This window comes from Primulina eburnea, chromosome 14 (assembly GCF_022965805.1).
Source record: "Primulina eburnea isolate SZY01 chromosome 14, ASM2296580v1, whole genome shotgun sequence".
In the NCBI taxonomy this organism is placed as follows: domain Eukaryota; kingdom Viridiplantae; phylum Streptophyta; class Magnoliopsida; order Lamiales; family Gesneriaceae; genus Primulina; species Primulina eburnea.
In genome coordinates, this window is record NC_133114.1 from 23,827,809 (window position 1) to 23,840,847 (window position 13,039).

The window sequence follows — 13,039 nt, forward strand, 5'->3', positions numbered from 1 at the left end:
TTATTCTTAAAATTAATCAAAATCGCAGAAAGAAATTTTTTCATGTTTAATTTCGCAAAAAAATCGTCATGTTTTACGCTTTTTAAAACGTTGGTGGTGAGTGGTCTACCTTGAAAGGAGAGGCAGAGGATGAAAGCAACCTTAAGATTAATCGAAATTTTTACACACATGATTGGATATGATTTCACTTATTCGGAACAACAATATATATTTGGGATTTACATTGTAGGTGTCATATCCTGTGACCCTCATTTGCTGGAAACTTTTAGGTGTGGGAATTGTAATGTCCGAGATTTTGATTATGATAATCCGGAATGAATTGTTGCTAAATTGATGTGATTATAGACGGAAAGGATCGGACCGGGAAAGACGAGAAAATGCATAAAAATGTGCGAAGAACATTAGCCCTCGCGCATATGCGCGAGATGGGCAGAGAACCTCACGCATATGCGCGGAGGGTGTACGCGGCTCTCCACAACAGGTGGTATCAGAGTGATAGATCCTTTAGATTGAGATAGAAGATAGTGAGCGGGGTAGATTGAGGTTTCTTTCCTGCTTTTGATTGTTGGAATGTCTTACTGCTTTAATATATGTTACTTGCTTATCTGATTTGATATAGTAATATGTTTTATTAAGAATGGATCAGCACCAATTCTAGATCAGCAGTAAGATGATCAGAGGAGAATTGAAATTGATTGTTGTATTTGGGTTACTAAACCATTTGATTATCAGATATGCCTCCGAGAAGAGTACCGGAACAAAGTAGTACTTCGAATCCTCCCATGGATGTTACAGCCACTCCTATGGAAAAATTATTGAAAAGATTTCAATCATTCAAACCGCCAACCCTGAAAGGAACAGAGACTTTGGTTGACTGTGAGAGTTGGTTGGATGACATAGATATGTTGTTCGATTCGTTGGAGTATACAAATGAACGACGAGTTCGACTGATAGGACACCAGTTGCAGGATGTTGCAAAGAACTAGTGGATTACTACAAAAAGAGCATTAGAGCATCGAGGTACGACTATTACCTGGAATGTGTTTAGAAATGAATTTTATCAGAGATTTTTCCCGGTGTCGTATAGGAAAGACAAGGGGGCCGAATTTGCCAATCTGAGACAGGGTCAATTGAACATTGAAGAGTATGTGACCAAGTTCTCTACCTTGTTGAGATTTGCCCCACATGTGGCTGAGAGCGAGGAAGCTACTGCTGATCAGTTCATCAATGGTTTGAACCCCGAGATCTTTACATTGGTGAACACATGGCGACTGAAAAACTTTACTGACGCCCTGAACAGAGCCAAAGGAGCAGAAGCCGGTCTGATGAGACAGAAAGGAGCTTCGTTTGTTCCTCTAACATCGAGACCACAACAACCACCTCCCAAATTTGAGGGTGGCAGCAGCAGTGGTGGAAAGAAGGATTTCTTGAAAGCTAGAGGAAAACAGTTTAAGAAGTCTGGCAGCAGTTCTTCTAGCTCCAGTGGTTCTAAATAGAGTTATACCAGAGCTTACTGCAGAACTTGCGGAGGTAGATATCCCACAGAGCAATGCCAATGAGTGCTTGGTAGTTGCCACATCTGCAGACAACAGGGACATTTTGCCAGAGTATGTCCCCAGAGAGGTTCCCAAAGATCCCAGGGAGCCGAATCATCTGGATCAGCGGCACAATGGAGTAGACGATCAGCTGCTGTTCATTCATTTCAGCTAGCACCATCTCAGTCACAGCAGAGGCCAGGAGGAAGCCAGACCGTTGGCCAACCTCCTAGACAGCAGGCCAGATTATTTGCTTTGACCGAGGAGCAGGCTCAAGAAGCACCAGATGATGATATTGCAGGTAACTGTTCTTGATGTAGTTATCCTGCTTTTGTATTGATAAATACAAATGCTTCCCATACGTTTATTTTTGAATGATTTGCATTGAGTCATGCATTGCCTGTTGAGTCTTTATCTACTGTAGTGTATGTCTTTGCTCCGTTGGGGATAGATTTGATATCAGTGAATTCTGTAAAACATTGTATGCTACAGTATGACGGGTATGAAATGGAGTTAGATTGTATTGTACTTGGACTGTCTGACTTTGACGGTATTATCAGTATCGATATGCTAACCAAGTAAGAGAAACCGTTGACTGTTTCCTCAAAGTTGTACGATTCAGACCCGAGATGGCTGAAGAGTGGAGATTTTATGGTAAGGGTCCTCGAGCCAGAATTTCTTTGATATATGTTATGTCGATGACTCGATTATTGCAGAAAGGAACAGAAGGATTCATTGTCTATTCAGTTGATTTACTGAAATCGAGTCCATCATTGGCCGATCTGCCAGTGGTGTGCAAGTTTGCTGACGTCTTTCTAGATGAGATTCCTGGATTGCCTTCGATTTGAGAGATAGACTCCAGCATTGAATTTGTACCAGGTATAGTTCCAATTTCTAGAGCTCTGTACCGAATGTCACCAATAGAATTGAAAGAGTTGAAAGACCAGTTGAAAGATTTACTGGCCAAGGGGTACATCAGACCGAGTGTTTCTCCTTGGGGTGTACCAGTATTGTTTGTAAGGAAGAAAGACGGTTCAATGAGACTCTGTATTGATTACCGGCAACTGAACAAGGCGACGGTAAAGAACAAACATTCATTTCCTCGTATTGATGATTTATTTGATCAGTTGCAGGGTTCTTCTGTATATTCCAAGATCGATCTGAGATCTAGATATCATTAGCTGAGAGTCAGGGAATTTTGATATCTCAAAGACAGCGTTCAGAATCAGAAGACTGTGAATCTAGTTTTCTTGATTTGAAGAAGAGATTGACCAGTGCTACGGTGTCGACTATTCCACCAGATACTGGTGATTTTGTGGATTATTGTGATTGTGAAATCAAATACCATCCGAAGAAATCCAATACGGCAGCTGATGCACTGAGTCGAAAGGTATGTTCTTTATCCTTATCGACTATGAGTGTGTCGAAGATGGTAGAAGATTGCTGTTTGTCTGGATTGGTATTTGAGACAGATAGCAGACCATTGAGATTATATGCTGTTCAAGTCGAACCAAAGCTGATTTTGAGGATTAAAGTATCTCAGAAAGGTGATCCGAATGTACAGAATCGATAGCGATAGTTAGAACAGAACATCGATCCGAGTATCAGGTTCGTGATAATGTTCTGTATGTGAATAATCGTCTTGGTGTGCCAAATGTTTCAAAATTGAAACGACAGATATTGTCAGAAGCGCATAACGGTCGATTTAGTATTCATCTTGATGGCAGAAAAATTTATAATGATTGAAAAGACAGTTTCAGTGGAAACGAATGAAAACTAATATTGCTGAATTTGTAGCCAAATGTCTAAATTGCCAACAGATAAAGGCCGAGAGAAATATACCCGGAAGACTATTACAAAGTTTGTCTATTCCTGAAGGGAAATGAGATCACATCTCCATGGATTTTGTAACCGAGTTACCGAGATCCTCCCGGGGTTGTGATGCGATTTGGGTTGTGAGTGACAGATTGACCAAATCCGCATGATTTCTTCCGTACAAGATGACGTACCGACATGACCAAATGACTGAGATTTATGTCAGAAAGGTAGTCAGACTGCACAGAGTGCCGAAGTCGAAAATAGCAGACCATGATCCCCGGTTTACATCGTACTTCTGGCAGAATTTACAGCAGATTTTGAATATGAAGTTACATTTTAGTACCGTATATCATCCACAGACCGATAGATAGTCTGAGCAGACAATCCAGACATTGGAGGATATGATGAGAGCAGTAATGCTTGATTTTAACACTAGCTGGTAAGATGCATTGCCACTTGGTGAGTTTTCGTACAACAACAGCTATCAGACGAGTATTGAAATGACTTCTTTCGAAGCGTTGTATGGAAATAAATAGGGGTGAGCAAAAATTCGGTTAAACCGATTTAACCGACCGAACCAAATTAATTCGGAAATTCGGTTCGGTTAATTCGGTTAATTCGGTTTCGAAATTTTCAAAAATCGATTAATTCGGTTCGGTTTCGGTTTTTGTAAAAAAATATCGGTTTAACCGAATTAACCGAATAATTAAATAAACAATTTTGATTTTATTTTATTATGTTTTAAATAAAATTTATAATATTTTTATATTTAATATTGTATATTATAATTAATTTTTTTAATTTTTTTTACGAATAAAGTGTTTTATTATGATTAAAATAGAATATTAATTATTAATTTTATGTATAATTTTTAAAATTTTAATTTTTTTAGAATATTAATTATTAATTTTATATATAATTTTTAAAATGTAATTTTTTTTAAAAAAAAATCGGTTAATTCGGTTACCGACCGAAATAACCGATTTTAATTCGGTTCGGTTAATTCGGTTTTTGTGAAAATTCGGTTCGGCTCGGTTAGTCTAAAAATTTTCGGTTAAATCGGTTTTCGGTTAATTCGGTTCTGTTTTTAACCGAATTAACCGAATACTCACCCCTAGAAATAAATGTTGATCCCCTCTTTATTAGGATGATATCTCTGAGGTTCCTGAGATCGGACCTGGCATGATCAGAGATATGACTGAAAAAGTGAAGCTGATTCAGAAGAGAATGAAGGCAGCCCAAGACAGACAAACCAAATATGCCAATGTCCGACGACGACCGTTGGTATTTGAGGCTAGAAACCAAGTATTATTGAAAATTTCACCTTTCAAAGGAGTGGTCAGATTTGGCAAGAAAGGGAAACTATCTCCACGATATATTGGGCTGTACGAGATTCTTGAGAAGATAGGAGATCGTGCCTATCGACTCGCTTTACCGCCTTCATTATCTGGAATACATGATGTTTTTCATGTTTGTTCTTGCGAAAATATCTGCCTGAGGCTTCACTTGTCATCCAACCAAATGAGGCCGAGTTGGATGAGACATTGAGTTATTTCGAAAAGCCGATTCAGATTCTTGACCAGAAAGAATAAGTAGCTCAGAACGAAGACTATTCCACTTAGGAAGATTCAGTGGAGTCGTCGTGGCATTGAAGAAGTTATCTGGGAAACTGAGTCAGTTCTGAGACGGAGGTTTCCAGAGTTATTCCACTGATGTGAGTTATTTTACTTAGCTGCTTCTATATACCTCTTATGAGATGATTTGATTGTCTGTGATTTCGGGGACAAAATCATATCTTAGGGGGGAAGAAATGTAATGCCCGAGATTTTAATTATGATAATCCGGAATGAATTGTTGATAAATTGATGTGATTATAGACGGAAAGGATCGGACTGGGAAAGACGAGAAAATGCATAAAAATGTGCGAGGAACAGTAGCCCTCGCGCATATGCGCGACCAATAGGCGCGCATATGCGCGAGATGGGCAGAGAACCTCGCGCATATGCACGGAGAGTGTACGCGCATATGCGCGAGCCTGTGCGAGTGAAGTCCAGAGAACCTCGCGCATATGCGCGGAGGTGAGGCCGGGAAGACACGCGATGAGACATAATGTCTCGCGCATATGCGCCGAGGAGGGTCGCGTATATGCGCGAGACGTGTTGCATGAAGGATGTGACATTTGCCTTGTTGCATGTTTACATTGTTTATACTGAGATTTATTCTCACCGGAGTTATCCGGCTGTTGTCTTGTTTTGTATGTGTGCATGACAACAGGTGGGACTGGATCAGGGTCAAGAAGAGGATGAGAAAAGACAGTTAGCGTGGGGATCCGGACTTAGGAGTATATCTGTTATATCACCTGAGGGTAGTGAAGAAACAGTAGTTATTATGATTTATTGTTGTACATGACTTGTAATTAGATCTGAATAGTGATCTTGTAAATGGGATAAGACTTATTTCATATGCTGCGTACTCTCGTATTTTTAAAAAAAAAATTAGAACTTGTTTATTTAATTGATTAATTATTCTCAGAAAGTAATTAAGAATTGAATTAAGTTCGGGTCCCCACAGGAATTGAGGTGAGAATTATAAGAATTGGAGTTTGGGACAAGTTTATCCGGCATGTGATTTGCATTCAAAATTAATTTGGGAAATTTTATGCTTAACCGAATGTAGCATGAGTAAAATATAATATTTGTAAATAAATATAAGAATTTCAAGTTTGAGATTTTAAATTTGGAAAGTTTAAAGTCAATCAATTATGATTTATGATATTGTATATTAATAAAAATATGAGTATGTGTCAAATGAGGCGGTCTCAGAAAATGAGATAAGCTTACTCGATTCATAGTTAGAGTTAAAAATAATAATTTTAACATATTTTTATATGTTGAGATTAGTGTGAAATTCGTCTATGATTTATATATCTCACCAAATATATATGTATTTTTTTTTGAACTTGTACATATTTGAACACGAAATTCGTCTAAGATTTATATATATACTAGGTATTGGAACCTCAATATTTGAGGTGTTTACCTAGATTTGTTGTGCAGTATATGATGTTTTCTTTTTGTTGCATATTGGCTGACATATTGTAATTAAAAAGAAAATGTATGTCGGATAAAGTATGGTGACAGAATAGGAATAAAGTGTAGATAATATAACAATATGATAATTTGTACATATACTATGGAATTTTTGTGAGTAGCACGTACTTAGAAAGCATAAACAGTTTAGTTATTTTCGTAGTATTGCGCGCTGGTTTCGTTCTTGGTCTCTAGCTGTTGAGTTGTACCTGAAAAAAAACCTCGATAATAAAGTTAGTTAATTTCTAGATTTTGGTTGAGATCCAATTATAAAAAGTTAAATAAATGCGAACGAAATTGTTTAGAAACTCTAAGCATATCATGTTAAAGAACTGAGAATGAAACAATTTGGGAGAACAAATCAATTAGCTTGTTTAAATTTTTAATGTCGTTGTAAACATAACTATTTGAACGTATTCGCGTCTAAACATTAATATATTTTGAAAACTTATGTTATTTATTGTTTTTTTTGTTGAATATATCTACAAATCAAAGATTATAAATAGTAGGATGTGATCAAAACTAAGAACGAGCTATGTATATTAGACATTAGGTAATTGTGAGTAATATTGTAAGTTATTTACATACTTAAATGGTTGACAACAGATATAACAGAGGAAAAATACATCGTATCAATGACATGAATAAAAGCTAGTTATGCATTATAAAAAAATAATTTAAATTGATGTAAAGAGTGAGATAAAAACAAGTACTATAAATGAAGATTTTGTTGAATCTTATTCAGAGTTCTTAGTAGCCCGATATTAATTTTTTTGTAAATGGACCATTTTTAGTATATAAGATAAATGTTTAACTATTTGCTCAATGTACATACTGAGGTTGACGGATAATGTTGAGATTTAGCTCCGTCTCGATATCGGCTGCATAGTCTATCAGAAGAGAAAGCTTTGAATCCATATTAAGTGCTCTTCGGAAGATGATGGCTCATACTGGGTTCGAGAAAAGCCTTTTCATTAGTTCCTCGACTTCTTTTTCAAATAGAAAATTGTAGTAACATGGACTGCAGTCGATACATTCACAGTAGCGGTTGTTTTCCATTAGAGTTGGATTTAAAAAAGTAAGTTTAAACTTTGAGGAGAAAGTTTTGGGATTTTTGGATATTTATACGTAAGGTAAAAAAAAGCAAACGAAGTTATATAAATTGTATGAGTTAGGGTGAGTCATAGATAAACCATGACACATGGGGTGCTTATTTTTTGCCACCTCATTAAAAGTAGATTAACTTTGTTTAACTATTGACAAGTGTCAGGGACTTAGTTAGGTGTGCTTTTTGTGGTGTCAAAGGTCTGTTTTTTTTTTTTTTTTTTGTAATTGTAAAGATGTTTTGTTTTTTGAATTATTTTAATTGACTAGATATTGCAGCAGTTGTTATTTTGTTTGGTTTACAAAAATAATATAATAATATTTAATTGTAAGTTGAGAGTAAAATAGCGATGCTATATATATAAGGTTGGAAAGTTTTGGCTATGATGCAGCACAACATGGTATCATTTAATGTACTTTAAATAATTTGTAGGTGTTCAAATATTTTATAGTTGATTGTATCATTTTGGAAATGTATCTGTGTATATGCTTTTTAACGATTTGGGTGGGGAAAATTTGTCTTTTTTCGGAGATTTTAAAAAAACACCGCTCTACAAATGTTAGGCAAAAAAACAAAAATTTTTGGAGATCACCAAAAAAAAACATAGGTACTAATATACATGCTAGACTTTAACATCTATACCAGTGTTTCAGTCTTGTTTAACATGTTTTAAGCTTTCACCAAATACTTTCTCTTTGGAATCAAATCTTCTCTTACCTGTTATACTGGTATGCTGTGTTTTAATTTCTGTTTCGAAGTGTTCTTCTTGCATTGCAGAGCTGCTTTCTTGGGATTCAGATAAAGCTACGTTCTCATGTAACAACCCCTCACCTTTGAAAGTAGAACCTTTATCTTCATAGCTATGCGATGCTGATGCTAATGATGATTCTGAAGCCGGTAGACATCCGATGATTGTGTTTCGAACGAAAATTTTCCCTCTTGCTTTGTTCCACGACGTTCTTAGTTGGAAAAGGAATTGTGACTTTCGTAACTTTTGATTAAAAATGTTAAGGCAAAATGACATCTCCTGTGGTCGATAAGATGAATGTTGTTGACCAAGTATGAGAAGTTTTGTAGTGGCAAGAATTAAGTGTCTAAAAAATATACCTTTTCTTCAGCCTCGATTACATCTTTTCCTGACATACATAGCAACATGCTTGCTTCCTTGTGCTCCACATAAACATGTAAATTCCCAGTACCATCAAACAATTATGTTTGGAATCGTAACATGTACGTATGTCATAAGTAAGATGGCATGTTTTTAATGATTGTAGGATTTCAGAATGTATTAGTTACTTACAGGGGTTTTGGACTTGGGAAATTATGGTTGCAATAAAAACATGTAAACTCATACTTGTATGCACCCCCACAAGTTTTAGAGCAATCTGGACAAGCCAGAAAGTATACACAATTCTCTGAGTTTTTTATTGTTATCCTAACTTTGATCCAAAAGGATTTTACCTGAGAACCAAAGTGTGGAAATGTTCGAACTACTTATTGGCCTCAAAGCTAGATAAATCAATAGGTAAATAAATACAGACTTACAACTTCATTCAGGCTTAGGATCTGACTAATTTTGCGGATTTGGGAGTCAAATGGTTGGTCTGTTTCTTGGTTGGCTTTATCATACAATTTCTGGGAGACAACACTTTCAATATATCTTTTATTGCTTTGCAACCTATAAAAAATGGCTTTATGTTAGTTATTTATTTCTGAGAAATATGAAAGAACGTAAATATAAGAAAGAAATATGAGGGAAAAGATAGAAATTTGAGGAAAACATAAGCAAAGACAACAAGACAACTGTTCATTCAGCTGACCTTTTTGTTCAGGATTTGCTTCTTATAAATTGATGTACCATAATGTAATGTTTTGTTGATATCTTGCTTTATTATGGTACAAAGATAACATAACCATTTTGTGAGTGTATCCACAATACATCGCAGGGAAACTGAAGTGTAAAATGCATTTCATATAGAAAATACATCACAATTGAATGAAGATAAATATGAACATACAAAATAACATGGTCATTAATGAGGTTAGCAATTACCATTGTTTTAGTAGTTCAGCTTGTTGTATTGGATGATCAAATAAGATTATGATGTTTGGTACTGTTCCAGTGGATAATCCTACAACGATATTATATTTAAATGAATTAAAGTAAATGTTATTAGGTACAAAAGTGCAAAATATATGGCACAATATGTATAGTTTCGGAAAAAGCATTCTTCCGTTTTACATAGTGAAATCAAACAGATTTGATTGTACCATAAAATGTGTTGACAGAAAGTCGCATCCCTAAAATCACAGGAAGAGTGTGAACATTTTGAGTCAAAAAAGTGCTTCTGTTTGGAGGAATTCTTCCCATAAGGTGAGAATTAAGGGTCTACGCCAATCAAGTAGAGAAAACAAATATTTTCTGTTTTAGATATTCAGTAAAAAAAATGAAATATAGCATTAAATGTTCTTTTTTTAAAAAAACAATTTCCGACGAAACAAGTAATATTCATTTTTCCTGACCAAAGTAGCTTACTCTTCATTTACGATTACAAATTCTTGTAAATTTATTTTTGTCTTCTCAACGAACCGTGGAGGGAAAACATGAATTACGCTGCATAATAACGGTGAACCACATGAATAAATTTAGATATAATGTATTTATATGATGAAGAAGAAAATCGGAAGAAGAACTTAGCTGATTTGTTTACTTGACACATCTGCCAACTCAGGACATTGTGCAAATGTCGTTAATTGGTAAGCTTGGTCAGTAGGCAACTGTTCCTCTTCATCTGCAAGCCTTATGTATGTACTCCTACCAAGCAACATTTGATATTTCGCAGATGCAAAAACTGGTGCAACAAAATGCAAAAACTGGTGCGTTGCTAGTTATTTATTTAACTTTAGCATTCCCAATGTCGTATGTCTTGTACAATTGAAGTAATTTGTCCAGCTGCTCAACATCCTGGTCATATATAATTCCTTGCATGGTTCCGTTCTATAGAAACAAATAGATAACATAAAAAACAAGTTCAATGTAATTTTTTGTCCAAGGATTAAAATGTAATTTACCTCTTTATCAATGAAAACAAGTTTTTGTTGCCTTCCCCATTTTAAGAAACGAATTGGAGTTTTTTCAGAAACAAATACTCTAACAAACCAGTTGCGGATAACTGGCTTCAGATTTGCCAAAGTTGTACATTTCTCTTCTAGTGGTCTGAATGTAAAAAAAAATAAGAGAAGTTAATGTTCATGAATAATTCGCATACACGTATGCATAATTTATCTGAAAAAATCTCTAATTTTGAATTATCAGACTATAACATACCTTTTTTTGTAGAGCTAACAATGTCATTTAAATAGACTAAAAGCATACACATGGATGTTTAATAATATTTTGTACGCAATACTTTTGTTAATAAAAAGATAAGAAAGATAAAAACTAACATGCGTCAATAAGCATGTGCAACATCCAAAACTTCACTGTATACTACATTTTTAGTGCATTTAACGCTTTGAACTAATGGTGTTGGTGATCTAATAAGTACCTTCACTTGATCCATATTCTTAGCTCTCGATAATGCAACATATAGTTGTCCATATGAAAAAACCGGTTCTTTTAGATAAATACCAACAAAATCTAAAGTTTGACCTTTTGCTTTGTTAATAATCATTGCGTAACATAAACGTACTGGAATTTGTTTTCTTTTAAACGGAATAGATGAAAAATCATCATGCGGAGATTCTAACGTTATTCGAGGAATGAAGGCGGGTTTTCCTGCATGTGTGCCTACTGAAATTTCCGCATAGATAAAAATTTTACTAAAACCCTTGCAAAGTAAACGTGTACCATTGCAAAGCCTTTCAGTTGGGTTAATATTTCGTAACAACATGATTGATGAATTTATTTTAATAGTTAATTTGTGTGGAGGAATTCCTTGAGGAGTTAAACAGTGGAATAAGTCTTCCTGATCTGGTATTACACAATTGCTTGTGTTCTCATCGCAGCTATAGTAGGTTGTTTCTTCGCCAGGAAATTTATTTATAAGAACATCATTGATTTCGTGAACAAAGTCATTTCTTGTTGTAAGTATTGCGCGTTTTACAAATAAAGAGATATTTAAATTAGAATCAGTAATGTTTGGAAACACCATGTTTATTAACGTATTCAAAGACGCAATGTCATCTGTGAATGAGATGTTTATGTGAGATGTGATTTGGATTTCATTGTCTTTGTTAGTAGCTTCAATCCCATTGCCAATTTTCAACAACCAAGATGAGAAGTTAGAATCAAATAATGCACGCATATTTATTTGGAATTTTATTTTAGTTAGCTGATTCCATAATGGTGACATAACAATGGAAGCATCTATAATATCATCCTTTGTGCTTTTTAGAATAACGGGCAATGTTTGACGAAAATAACCACCAAATACAACAAGTTTGTCGCCAAATAATAATTTCGAATCCATAATGTCTTGTAACATTTCATTGAATTTTTCAATAATACTACGCCTAGCCATCGTAGCCTCATCCCAAATAATGAGTTTTGCTAGTTTTATTAAATGTGCTAATGCACTTTGTTTACTAGTACTACAGGATTTGATATTGTTGTCCTCTAAAAGAATTTTAAATCTTGAGTGAGAAGTTCGACCTCATGGAAGCAAAGATGCTGAAACCCCTGAAGTTGTTGTAACAATTGCTATGTCACAAGCGGAGCAAATTGTAGCAAGAAGAGCTTTATATAGGAAAGTTTTTCCAGTACCTCTAGGACCATCAATGAAGAAAGCAGTTGGTAGATTATTATGCACATGATGTAAGCATTTTTTGTTCTAAATTTAATTGATCAACAGCTAATAGGTCCTCCACAGGAACAGTAATGTCGCGTTCAGATTGTAATTCTTTTGCTAAGCTATCATCAAAACTTTGGCTTACATCTTTGTCTATATGGAAAATGTCATCCAATTTTTTCCCCATGGAGTAAAGATAATTGTCAGTTATGTCTAGAACTTTGTGACTAATTACAGTGGGAGTAAGAGCTTTGTTTTGAGCAAAATCTTCTGAGAGAAAATGCTGGTATTTTAACCATAATGAATAGGATTTTTTGGGTAGCAAAAAACAAGAACAGTAGCAAACAAATGTCGCAAAACATGAGGCATTAGATAAGCAGCAGCCTCTTCGATACACATATCAGTAGTGTTTTCATTTTCTATCAGGCCTAACATTTGTGCGGCTTCTCTGAATGTTGTGAAGATTACCTCATTGACTGTTCTTTAAAAGAAACTGGTTTTCTGACATGCATTGACAACAATTTTAAATAAAACTTTTCATTGTCAGAAGGACGACAACTAAAAATTCGGCCTATGACATCTTGCTTTTTACGAGGTTCCCACTCTTTGGAATCATTGTGCCAAGTAAAATATTCAGGGAATTCGACATATAAGCAATTTAGCTGTTGAGCGTGATTATTATATTTGTTCATGTGGAAAAAT

The 13,039-nt window shown here is 35.1% G+C and overlaps 2 long non-coding RNA genes across 3 annotated transcripts; both read right to left on the bottom strand.

Moving 5' to 3' along the window:
* Positions 1–6,487: 6,487 nt before the first annotated feature.
* Positions 6,488–8,776, bottom strand: LOC140812946 (uncharacterized). The gene is made up of 3 exons (XR_012113798.1): positions 8,655–8,776; positions 7,278–8,574; positions 6,488–6,651 (listed from the first exon to the last, which is right to left on the bottom strand). It is a non-coding gene; the product is annotated as an uncharacterized lncRNA (long non-coding RNA).
* Positions 8,777–8,845: 69 nt separating this feature from the next.
* LOC140812945 (uncharacterized) lies at positions 8,846–10,400 on the bottom strand. 2 transcript variants are annotated; one of them, XR_012113796.1, is made up of 5 exons: positions 10,084–10,189; positions 9,819–9,936; positions 9,601–9,679; positions 9,093–9,225; positions 8,846–9,008 (listed from the first exon to the last, which is right to left on the bottom strand). It is a non-coding gene; the product is annotated as an uncharacterized lncRNA (long non-coding RNA). The 2 variants fall into 2 exon arrangements; XR_012113797.1 differs by lacking the exon at positions 9,819–9,936 and having other exon boundaries at positions 10,084–10,400.
* Between the last annotated feature and the right edge of the window lie 2,639 nt (positions 10,401–13,039).